General features: G+C 41.9%; 1 protein-coding gene across 2 annotated transcripts in view; it reads right to left on the minus strand.

Annotated features, from left to right (window-relative positions):
- Window positions 1–12,915, minus strand: part of ARHGAP25 (Rho GTPase activating protein 25) — a 92,948-nt gene that overhangs the window by 65,585 nt on the left and 14,448 nt on the right. The window lies entirely within an intron of this gene.

A 12,915-nucleotide genomic window follows, 5' to 3' on the forward strand; every position in this document is an offset into this window, starting at 1 on the left:
CCAAGGAATTATCACATTTGTTAAGTGTAATCATGGCACCGTGGTTAGGAAATAAAATAGTCATATTTTTAAAGATGCATCCTGGAGCATGAGGAATTAAAATTACATATTGTCTGGGATTTGCTTTAAAATATCCCTGCAAAGAAAAGAAAGAAAAAAAAAGAAGAAAGAAAGAAAGGGAGAGATGACGCAAATGTGGCAAAATCTTGATAATTGTTGAATTTCAGTGATGGTTATGTGGGGGTTCACTGTGTTTAATTCTATGTAGGTGTGTGTTTGAAATGTCTGTATAAAAAGAAATTGTTTTCAAGATTCTACTAGTCTTAAAAAAAAAAATCCTATTAGGTTTAATTTTTTCTTTTTCTTTTTTTTTTTATTTTTGCACATCAGCTGTTGCCCTGAACTTCAACTTGCTCATTTTCCCAGGGCTGCATTTCCAGACCTGCTAGTTATTCTTCTGAACACAGCAAAATGATACTACCCAGATGTTCCACCACACACGCACACATTCCCTCCCAGGCAGATGCTGCCCCTCCATTCCCCCCACAATGTCATTTTATCAGTTAATGAAGAGGAAGAATGGACTGTCTCCTGACGGTTCCAGTTATAGATAGTACTTCCTGTAAAGTCAACTTTGACTCAAACAGCTAGTGGTGGTGATGGTGTGTGTGTGTTCCCAGGGTAAGGGAAGGAGGAATGGGCAATCCCACCTTAAAGAACAACTGCTGGAAGGAAAGCAAAGCCTTTCCACTGAGTGTGACAGCTCCTTCTGCTTGGAAATAATGCCTGGAGGTCTGAGGCCCAGGGCAGGCTCAGTGTGAGGACAGCAGGAACTGACTGTCAGGGTTTGCAATGAGAAAGGTGGAGGAAGTGGGAGCTGATGGGCCATGTCTTGCCCCTGCAGCGTGGCAGATCACCAACACCTGGCCATGTCTATCGAGGCTTGTGGTGAATAGGTGGGCAACAGAGGGTAATGGAAGGTGGAAGGTGTATCTGATTGGGCACCAAGAAACCTGGGTTTGAGTTCTAGCTCAGACACAAGCCAGCTGTATAACCCTCTTGGCCATTCCAAGCCTTCATTTGCTCATCTGTAAAATAAAAGGATGGAAATACAGCATCTTTAGTGCATTTTCAACTCTAAAGGTTTACTGATTGACCTATAAAACAACTTCCAACTACTTTGTGCTGTGATCCTATTTAGGGGTGATGTGTCTAACTTAATTTACCAACTCAGGCAGGACTCCAGCTCCATACCTAGAACATGGACCTCTGAAGATGCGTTTATCTAAGAGATTAAGAAAAATGGATTTAGCAAAAGACATTTGTACTATTTGTACCATTGCACCATTATAATCAAGCACAAATTGTCTGGCATCCGCTGGCTGGGGTGTTTGTGAATTTTAGAACCAGGCTGAATAAGGTCACCTGAGAAGTCAATAACAGTACAGAGTAGGAGGTAAAAAGACAAAAGCCACTGTACTTATTACCCCCAGCTGGACAGGCAGCATGGCCAATTTGTCCTGGGGTAATACCTTAGCTCCCAAATGTTACAGACCCATCATCTTTTGGATAGATCTTCCCAACTTTATACCAGACAGTATGACTCAAAAGCTGCAAACACATCCATGTCCTTTTGACCAAGGATGTCTTCTAGGAATTCAGTTAAGGAGATAATAATATATGTATATTAAGTTTATTTACAAGGATAGTCACAGCAGCACTTTTATAAAAAATACGGATACAACTAAATGCCTAACAACATGAGGTTAATTAAATGAAATATGGGATGCTCATGAAGTAAAATACCATGTAGCCTTAAAGATGTTGCATTACTGGATTATAATGTCATAGAAAAACATCGACTTTGTGCAATTAAAACAGTGTATATAGTATAACCCCATTTTGCTAAAAAAAAATATGCAAGCACACAGTCACACACATACACATGTATACACACCTATTGTAGCATAGGAAAAGGATAAATATATGTGGCATAGAGCAAAAACCATAAGGGCAGGCTGTCTTTCCTGAGAGGTGGGATTATGGGTAATTGTTAGGTTTTCTATTTGCTGCAATTTTTTATAAGGGAAACAAAAGTTATTTGCAAAAGCTCAATGCCAGATTTCTCTTCAATGGCTTGCAGGCCAGATCTACCAATCTAATATTCTTTAGAGTGAGACAAGAGAGGGAAATTATTGAGTAGCTTCTGTGCCAATGTTAGGAGGCAATTTACATCATCTAAACCAAAGGAAATTCCAAATGTTTTGAAATAGATATTTTCAGGAACTAGCTATGCCACCTTGAGCAAATCCCCTTTCCCTGCCTCACAGCCTTATTTACCAGCAGGAGCCAATGCATAAATGCCCTTTATGAAATATAAAGTAGGTATAGATTTTTTTTATTATGTGTCATTAATAAGAATAACTTCTACAGGTCTCGGTTTCCACAAATGTAAAAAGAAGTGGTTGAACAAGATGCTCGCTAAGGTCCTTCCCAGTTCAAAATTTCTTCTAGTCTTTGTATACTAGCAGTTTCTACAAATACCATAAAATGTGCAGAGTATACAACTGAAACACAGGCAGCAGAAATGAGGGAATGATTTCATGGGAAAGAAAATAAAAGGAGAAGCACTCAGGGAAGGAGTGAATCAGTGAAGCCTGGAGTGGTCAGCCAAGACATCACAGAAACCAGAGAACCTGAACACATTCTTTGGAGCTAAGGGCAGGCCTTCCTAAGAGAGAAAGGCCGGAGGGAGCAGAATGGTGTTGTTCTATTGCAGCCGGGAAGGAATGACCAGCTGGAAATCCAGGTGGTTAACGTCATAGCATAACAACCCCATTTCCAAATTCCTACTGAAATGACTGAACACTATCGCAGTGATAATAAGGGGAAGGCTAAAATTAAAGTAGAAATCATAAAGAAATCATAAAGAAAAATGCTATCTTCTGTGCCATTTTAGGTGGGAATAGATCTGTGTAAGTTGTAGGATAAGCAAGAATGCAGTGAGACGAGTTGACCAACCCATAAAGATTTACAGGGAACAGCCTACCAGGAGGAAGTGAAAAGGACCCAAGAAGAGTCTGTGTCAACAGCTCCCAGAGAGGAGCAACAGTGCTGGAGGCAGGGAGCAAATGGAGACCCTGGGGGCCTCTTCTGAAAGTGCTCACAGAGCACAGGCCTGCCTGGGCACGTTGCTTCCAGCTTACCCAAGGGGCTAAATGTCGAACCAAACAAAAAGCATTACCCTTGTCTTACTGGCTCCTAAAGCCGGTGACTGTACCAAGGAAAGCAGAGGGCACTTTTCCAACTAACCTGGGGCTACCACAAGGAAAAAAGAAGAAGAAAAGGAAAAAAGAAATTCTCCAGGCACAGAGAAGGGCTCCCTCCCTAACCTGAATGCTTCTTAATAAGTTGCACACAAGCGTACCATGCTACCCAGCCATTCCACTTCTAGGAATGTCCCCAAGAGAAGTGAAAGTGCATGTCCACAAAATGTCTCGTATATGAATGTTCCTGGCAGCTTCACTCTTAATGGCCCAAACCGGAAAGAATCCAGAGTCCATCTACGGAGAAATGGAAAAACGAAATGTGGTATATCCATACAATGGACTACAACTCAGTAATAAAAAGAAAAGAAATATTGGTACATGCTACAACATAGATGAACCTCAAAAACCTTGTGCTAAGTGGAAGAAGCCAAACAACAACAGACAATATATTATATGATTCCACTTATAAGAAATATCCAGAAAAGGCAAATTTATAGAGATGGAAAGCAGATCAGTGTTTGCCTGGGTGAGAGCAGGGATTGACTGCAAATGGGCACAGGGAACTTTTGGGGATGTTGAAAGTGCTCTAAAGCTGGATTGTTACGATTCTTGCACAACTCTATAAATTTACTAAAAATCAATGAGTTGTACACTTACAATGAAGGAATTTTATGAAGACGTCCACTGCTGGGACATCTCGCAATTCTGCTAACAGGTCTTCAGAGGTTGAAAAGAAGAATTCATTCTAAAATTCGTGAAACATGAATAGAAAGAAATCAGTGTCTTACTTTGAGCCTTATGGACAATGCATAGATTGTACTTTTTCATCAAATGATGTCATTAACAAGAGTTTTCAAAATGCATTTTAGCCTATGCTTCATGGTACTTGAGTGAGGCTTTGCAGAATGCGGAATTCTCCCCCTGCTGTTTCTGCCACTGAATCTGTTTCTCCTTCAAAGCTGTCAAACTTTATGTACAGTCTGAAAAGTGCTTTAAGGGGTTTCCCTTTTATCACCGAATAGCCTCACAAAAATGTTAGAATTTATTTCCTATGCATATGTGAGCTACCTTAGTGCATGTGTCTGACCTGGGCTTTCTCAGGGGGCAGACACTGACCTTCGCCCTGCTGTGTCGCTTTGGGGCTGGCCCCGCACTGACCATTCTCATAGCCCCTCCACGCCAAGTCTCTCATCGCTCATGAACACCACTGCTTTTTAACTTTTTTCTGCTGTTGTTTGTAGCCAGCAGTCTTTGGAGGGTGAACTAAGCGCTGAAAGAGTGGGGACAGAGGTTGAAGAAGCAGGAACCACGGACAGACAGACAAACAGGAACTGGAAGAACGGGAAGCTCAGAAGGGTGAATCAGCTGACTGACACGGGGACATGCAGGGTCCATGCCAGGCCCCGAGTCCCTCCGGCCTGACACATCTTCCAGCAGGACAGACTGTACAAGGTGAAAGATAATTTCGATTATTTGGATTGGGTTTCATTTTAAGGAACAACTCATTAAATTTAATGCTTGCACTCAATGGAGATTCATCAAACATAAAACAACAGACGTGTTTATAATAAACCGCATCGGGTACCTCTAGAAAGAAATGATAAATATTCAACATGGAATTTAAAAAAATAGAAGAAGAGGATTTGCTTCATGTGCTCAAGGATGAATTGTATTTTCTCTCCTCCAACTCTTTAATTCCACCATTCCCCTTTTTTTTCCTCTTTCCAGGCATTTATTCATTGTATCAACTGTGAAGAGACCTGACTTCACCTACGGCCTATGAGAAGTGGGAGGGAAGACAGACTCAAGAAAAGCCTCTGATTATCTGTTCCTTTTAATATGTGGGAAGATGTTTAAAAAGACAACTAGATAAACGCAGTTAATTAGTTGACTTAAACATTAAATTCCATTGATGTATAGTGTGAGTTTTGTTATACTAGGACAGATGTATTTTCGGGGTTGAGTTTCCAGAATACCATTTCAACTTGTATAATGTTGAGAAACAGAGTCTAGAATGACATTCTGGAGTGTTCTGCCATAAAAATAAGCACTGACCATTCCAGTCCTCCAGCACTTCCCCCTGAGTGATACAATACTGTTAGGAAAATGTGATTTTTATGATCTTTGGGAGGAGGCCTGGAAAAGGAGGCGGAGGGTTCAGAGTGAACAGGAAATCTGTGTTTGTAATGCGCAAGTGTGTGGGTGTGTTCCTGTGGGCGGTATTGGAGAGGAAAAACGAAAGAAAATGTTTGCAAGCCACTGCAGGCAGGAATCAAATGAGAAACTCCAAGAGTCTATAGTATTAGTGAAACAAATATATCTGATACTCCTAGAGTATCCTAGATTTGAATAATCAAAAAAATTTATTGACACCAAAAGCACAATCCATAAAAGAAAAATTTGACATTAGGTTTCATCAAAATGAAAGCCTTTTGTTCTGTGGAAATTTCTAAGAATGAAAAGAAAGCCAAAGATGAGGACCAAATATTTGCAGATCACATATCTGACAAAGGACTTATATCCAGAATACATAAAAAAATTCTCAAAAGTCAACAATGAGTAAACAAGCAACCCAATTTTTAAAATGGGCAAAATATTTGAACTGATAATTCACCAAATGAAAAGATGCTAAACATCCTTAGTCATCGGGAAAGTGCAAATTAAACCACAATGTGATGCCACTACAGAAGCATTAGGATGACTAAAACAAAATTTAAAACCAAACTCACAATATCAAAGACTGGTAAGGATGAGAAGCATCTGGAACTTTCAAACATGGCTGGTAGAAAGACAAAATGATGTAGCCTCTTTGGAAAACAATTTGACAGCTTCTTATAAAATTAAACATACACTGACCAGACGACCGAGCAATCTCACTCCTCAATACTTACCCAAGAGAAATGAAAATTATGTTCACACAAAACTTGTAAGCAAGTATTTATAGCAGCTTGTTAAGACAAACAAGAAATTCAAAACAATTCCAATGTCTTTCAACTGGTGAATGGATACATCCATACAATGGAATGCCACTCAGCGATAAAAGGAGACAATCAAAGGAGAAAACTGTTTACATCAACACCAGCAACAATGTGGATAAATCTCGGATGCATTAGGCTAAGTGAAACAAACCAGACTCCAAAGCCTACATACTATGTGATTTCATTTATATCACATTTTGAAAAAGGCAAAACTGTAAGTGACAGAGAACTGACCTGTGGTTGCCCACAGTTAGGGATGGTGGGAGGAGCTGACTAAAAAGACACATTACGAGAACATTTTTTGCAGTGATGGAATCGTTCTGTGTCTTCATTGTACAAGACGGTATACATTTGTCAAAACTCATAGAATTGCAGACCAAAATGAATGAATTACTAGATGTAAATTTAGAAATAATTTTTTCATTTGCTTCCATTTGTCACACAGAACTGATAGTCTGACTTTATTCTGACCTTCACATTTTTCCATAGTGAATGCAAGTTCTCAATGAAAAGCTAAGTGATGACTACCATCCTACAGTGGCTTGGGTAAGGTGAGTGAGCTCGAAACACATTGCATTAGAGAAGACCAACAGATCAAACCAAGTCTACTCCAGATCCAATGGAAGCAGGATCCTAGGATCAGCTGATCATGCCCCTTCATTTAACCTGTCCCTTTATCGGATGCTAGCAAGGGCCATCTTGACAAGCCCACACTGCTTCAACTTCCCTAGCAACAAGCCCACACTGCTTCAACTTCCTGTGAAGAAAGTTTGACTGTGATCCTCACCCGGTTTATTCATTTTGGTGTCTCAAACAAATAAAGGAATGTAGCAGGTGGTGTTTCCGTCCATAAACACATTCTCCTAATTCAAGTAGAAATGGACTTTAATATAAGGGACAGCAAAATAATAAGCAAGTTGGAGTAAAACCCACCAAAGGAGTTCACTTACAGAAAGTTGCAGAAAACCCACTGGTCTAGTGTTCAGGAGACCTGATATCCTGCTCTGGTTCTGCTGCTAACCTGCTGTGTTCATATTTGGGTAGTTCATGTAATTTTCCTATGTCTTCATTTCCTCGATGTCTTGGTCAACAATTTTTTGGCAACAAGAAACAGATACCAAACCAAGCTGATACAATCCAGATAGATTAGATAGATCATAGATACAGATTAAATAGAGAGATGAAGAGATAGATAGATAATAGGTAATAGATAAATACAGATCAATTGGTGGTTCTCACTGAGGGGTGGTTTTGCCCCTAGGGTAGGTACATTTGACAAGGACTGGAAATATTTTTGGCCATCACAACTGGGAGGCACTACTGGCATCTAGTGGGTAGAGGCCAGGGATGCTGCTAAACCCCCTACAATGCACAGGGCAGCCCCTAAAACAACAACAACAAATATATGGCCCAAAATGTCAACAGTTCTGAAGTTGAAAAACCCTGCTATAAATATAGATGTACTTACACATATATATAAATAATATTTAGATATGTGCAGGTGTATATATGTATGTATATAAATACATATATATAATTTTTTAAGTATAGTGTATCAGGTTATAAAATCTAAAGAAATTTTGAGAAAAAAAATCACTTCTCCAGGAAGATTAGAAACCAAGGCAGATTTTGCAGATTTCGAGTTCTTGACAGAGTTCGAGGCATTAGTAGGGCCTCGCATTAGTAGGGCTGCGTTCCCAGCACCCATTCTCTGGGAACCTCAGACACAGAGAAAACAGGATGGCCACAGCCTGTGTCAGCTGTTCACCTTGGTCCAGGCAGCTACGTGCAAGGGGGCAGTGGCCACCTGGAGACCGGGTGAAGCACTCAGAGAGGACGAGGGGGAAGAAGCCCCCCAAAGTAGTTAAGGGTCCCCATCTTCTAGAAGCCTGCCATTAAATCAATGACTGTGGGGCCCAGGTAAGGCAAAAGTAGAAATGGCAGCTCTCTCCTTGACATTTCTTTCCTTTTTTTTTTTTTTCTATCTTGAAGACAGTTTACAACATTTACACTGCTATAGAACAAATGCAGTATGACTTATATTCCTCAATCTGCATAGCTGATTTCATGAACTTTAACAATTTTTGCTTATTTTTGACAGTCCTAATTTTTACTCCTTCGAATATGTCAGAATGCAAGGGAATTATGCAGCTTGCCATGTATGGTTGTTAAAAGGACCAAGTGAGACATTTGAAAGTATCGTAAATCCCTGCCCTACAATAAGTGAGGTCCCAAAAAGATTCAGTCATGCGCTCCACACGGTCGGGCTGTTTTGAGTTTGATTGAATGGCTGCTGTGAACTGCGGACTTGCCCGCGGCTCTGGCTGCACCATCCCAACCCTTCCCAACCCTGGCTGAGTGTGCTGCCCTCTGGTGGCCACTGCTCAGCTTCCGCTTACACATCAACCAGCAGGACACGGGGCTGTGGCAGGCGGAGACTTGCAATTCAGCAACAAGAAGCAATTCTAGGAATTTCCCAGTTAGTTATCACCTCTTACAATTGGCTCAGCCGGGAAGACATGGCCAGGAGAATGTGGACAGGGAAACCAGGTGGTGCTTTCCTACCCATGCTTCTCCCTTCCGCATCTCTCTACACACAACACCCAGGATGTAACTTAGGGAAGGAAGGGCAGGGCAGAGGACCTGAGCCCTTTGCTCAGGCCCGTTGTTATATCTGAGCTCAGTTGTCACAGGGTTGCTCATAGAGAGGTTTTTCTTTACTTGGGAACGTAAAGCAGCGGTCTTAACCTTTGTAAGATTATGGACCCCTCTGAGAATCTGTGTTTACATATAGAATTTTTCATACAACTTCCAGAAGCCAGTACATGGTCACCAAGGGAAGGACACTGAATACAAATATAATATTAATTTTAATTGGATATTATATATATAATGGCACGCTATTATGAAATCATTTTGGAACAGAGACAAAAAAATGGCATGAGAAAAGGAAGGAAAACAAGCCCCTTACCACTGCTTAAAATGTGCCAACGGCCATGTGGCTCTTTACCCATCTTTATTCATGTCGTGTATCCTCTGTCTTGTCTTTCATATCCTTAAACTCGGTTCCCTGTTTCACTGAATTGCAAGTGAGATTTTCCTGGCCTTCCCCATTTCCCTCCGGTTTCCATCCATAGTCCCTGGCTGACCAGTAATGAGGTCAGAGTTCAGAGCTAGAAGATGGGCTGGGATTAGGCCAGCAAACCCCTGACTCACCAAGTGAGCGTGGGCAAGTCGTATCCCCACTCTTAGCTATGAAATGAGGATGAACATTCTGTAATTCCTTCTAGAAAAGTGCCAAGATGGACTGAGACACTGTGTGCAGGTGAAAACCAAAGAAAGGAATAAGGGCATTGTACAACTTTAAGAGACAGGAGCCACAGACAACATGCAATTCATGCTTAGGACAGGTGAAATAAGCATTAGCTAGGCTTGCTGGGAGAAAAAGGATGGAACTTCCTCTCTTCCATGGATCTACTGACAAATTACATCAATAACTATTATTAGTGACTTTACCTATATACATATCATAGTCAAGAAACTGTCACCTGTGGTTTTGGCAAGACCCCAAAGCATCTTAATTACCTCGTGGACTGTGGCACATTATCCAAAGCTATCTTCTAAGATATAAATAATGTTTTCATGTACATTATTAGAGGAGAAAAATGGTTCAAAACTCAAAATAACTAAAGCAAAGTAACATGATTCCAAAAATTTCAGGAATCTCTGGGCAAGGTCGGACGATTTCACTGGTCACCCTTCCAGTCTGACGTGGCTGTCCCCACCTGCTGTTATCCTGCGTCTTGGCAGCACTGCAGTAGCAGATTCCAAACTCCACTGCACATTTGATTACTTGGAAGCTTATAAAAGTCCCAATACCTAGACCACACCCCTTACCACTTAAAATCAGTATCTCCGGCGCTGAACCCAGGCAGCGGAGTTTTTTTAAACCTCTCCATGTGATACCGACAGACAAACGGGGTTGAGAACCAGCGATTTAGAGGAGAGGTAGGGAATGTTCAGCTCAAGAGCCTGATGCTGCCTGATTCCTTGAGACCTGAAGTGACTTCTCTGATCAGTGAAACTGTTAGCACATGCAGACAGTGGAGCAACCAGAGAATAAAGGTCATAAAAATGGGAGGCCGAAAATGGTTAGGAGGCTTTCAGTGTCCTCTAGGCCTGAAGTGGAGCTGAAGGGCAGCGGGTGGCTTTAAGATAGATTCAGCAGGTAGAATGCATAGGGTTGATGGTGAACTACTAATGTAGAGTGAGGGTCCCTGGACCAAGGCTGGCTCAAAGATGACCCAGGTCCTGGGATACAGGTGGAGGAACATAATTTGCAGGACCCAGGGCAAGGTGAAAATATGGGGCCCCCTTGTTAAAAAATGATTAAGAATTTCAAGATGGGGACAACAGAGCATTATACCAGCATGGGGCCCCACTGAGCTAGGACCCTGTGTGACCGAGCTGGACACATGCCATGCAGCCGGTCGTGGAAACAGGATCTGCTCTAAGGGAGAAGTGGACAGTAGAAGACTACAAGGAGAGAGACAACTAGAAATAGAAGGCCCCTGGACTGATAACCTCTGTCTCTTTGAAGGACCCAAAGCTGCACTCCTCCAGCGTCTAGCCTGGGGTTATTGCAGGAGATTTTCCTACTGGCCCATGAACTTCCTGTAAGATATTTGAGTGGCATGAGTGTGCCTCTGAGGCCTGTGGTTTGCTCAAGCACTGACTGGCTTTTGGGATATTAAGGACACCAGAGACCCAAGAAGTACTTGGTGGAGGAGTCTATGGAATGGGCTGTTCATCTGAAGAAGATGATAGAGTTGTGTGCAAACTTTGCACTAGTGACATAAGTCAATATATCAGTCAGCATTTCTAGGAAGTAGGACATACATTACAGGAAATTTGGTGCTTATAAATTATCTGGAGGTGCTGAAGGAGCAGGCTCTAGTCCCTGCAATGCCTCTCAGCAATACAGACATGATTCCCTCAGGGAGTTACAACCTCTGAGGCTATCAGTGCAGAAATTCCATAAGTAAGACCTCACCACAGCTGCTGCTACACCTGCGTCTCATGCCCAAGATGCTGGAGGGTGGACACTGGGCCTCTGCTACCAGGAAGCATCATGTGTTCTGATCCTGTTTGCTAGTAGTAACATCCAGGGACATCCACCTTCCAAATCCCAAAGAATCAATCTAATTGGCAGAATGTAATCCATTTCCAGAATCCTAGATGCAAGGGAGTCTGAAGAATTTTGTATTTACCTATCCAGCCTCTCCAAATAGAGGGAAGGTAGAATGAAGTTTGAGTGAAGCATTCCAGAGTAACCATACCCTGCTTTGACTGCACGGCAGGGATTACTTTCTGAAACTGTGGTTGTTAAGCTCACTTGGGCCACTGCTCTGCAGCTGGTGGAAGTCAACTTGCAGGGCTTTGAATGTTTTCTTTCAAATAGCAAAAGAGTTAGCAGTCTCCTCTCTTCCTCCCACCTCCTCCTGCTTTTCACCTCCATCTGCCTTTGGCTCCCTCTGTATGTTGGGTGCGTCTCTCTCACTTTCTCTGTCTTCCTTCCTCCCCTCCTCTGCCTTTCCTGTCCTCTCTCGACATCTCAGCTATCCACCTACACTAATTGACGATAACACAAAACTAATGCCTAACTTTAGAATTTGAGTTTCCTGAGTAAGGTTGCCTTTCTCCTGCTCATTAGTAAATGTGAATTTGATATATTTTTCTTCAAGGAGGAAAAAGCTACTAAATTACTCATGTTGCCCATAGCCCTTAATATGAAAAAGTTTCTAAATGCCTGAGTTAGAGACTCCCTGGATGAGAAGAAGAGAACCACTGTCCACATAAAGAGAAGAGGTGGGGAGAGGGCAGTGTCAGTGAGAATGGCTCTCTCAGAACCTTAGTCTGGAATGGAGGAAATCTTTGCTCACACTTTAGCCTCAGTTGCCAAGAAGACTTTGAGTACAGGAGCAAGGAGCAACTCTTGTGACCCTTCTCATCAGTGAGTCCCATGACTCAGGCCCTGACCTCCTTCAAGAATAGTTGAGTGCCCAGTCACCTGGGCATTTTCCAAATTAGCTTCAGAATCTGAAAGTTCTTCTTCCCTCTCTTCCTATAAGAAAGACAGAACTGCCCCCCTTGGATCAAACCATTGCTCAATCACTAATAAGGGCAGAAAAATGCAAGCATTGGTCTTAACTTAACTTAATTTCCTTGGGGTGCAGGGATGTGCATCACCCACCCTCATGGTAGTTAACAGACCACAGGTCAGTCCCTATCTACTCCACAAAATCTTCTTGATCACCTGCTATATGCCAGGCACTCTTCTCGGCAGCAATGATCCAGAAGTGGATGAAACAGAAAAGTCCTGCCTTCAAGGAGCTTACATTTGAGTGGGGTTAAAGACCATGAACATGGAAACAAATGAAGGAAATCATTTCCAGTAAGAATAGTGTTATGGAGAAAAAAAATAAGATCATGTGATAAAGACAGACTAGAGCAAGGGGTGCCATATTAGATACTATCGTCAGCAAAGACCTCTCTAAATAGATATTTGAATTGAAACTGATGTGGACAAAAGTTCATGATCAGATCTGGGAGGGGCATTTCAGGCAGAGGAATAGCATACAGCCCTTGAAGTACCAATAGTTACAGAA

This window comes from Choloepus didactylus, chromosome 17 (assembly GCF_015220235.1).
Source record: "Choloepus didactylus isolate mChoDid1 chromosome 17, mChoDid1.pri, whole genome shotgun sequence".
Classification (NCBI taxonomy): domain Eukaryota; kingdom Metazoa; phylum Chordata; class Mammalia; order Pilosa; family Megalonychidae; genus Choloepus; species Choloepus didactylus.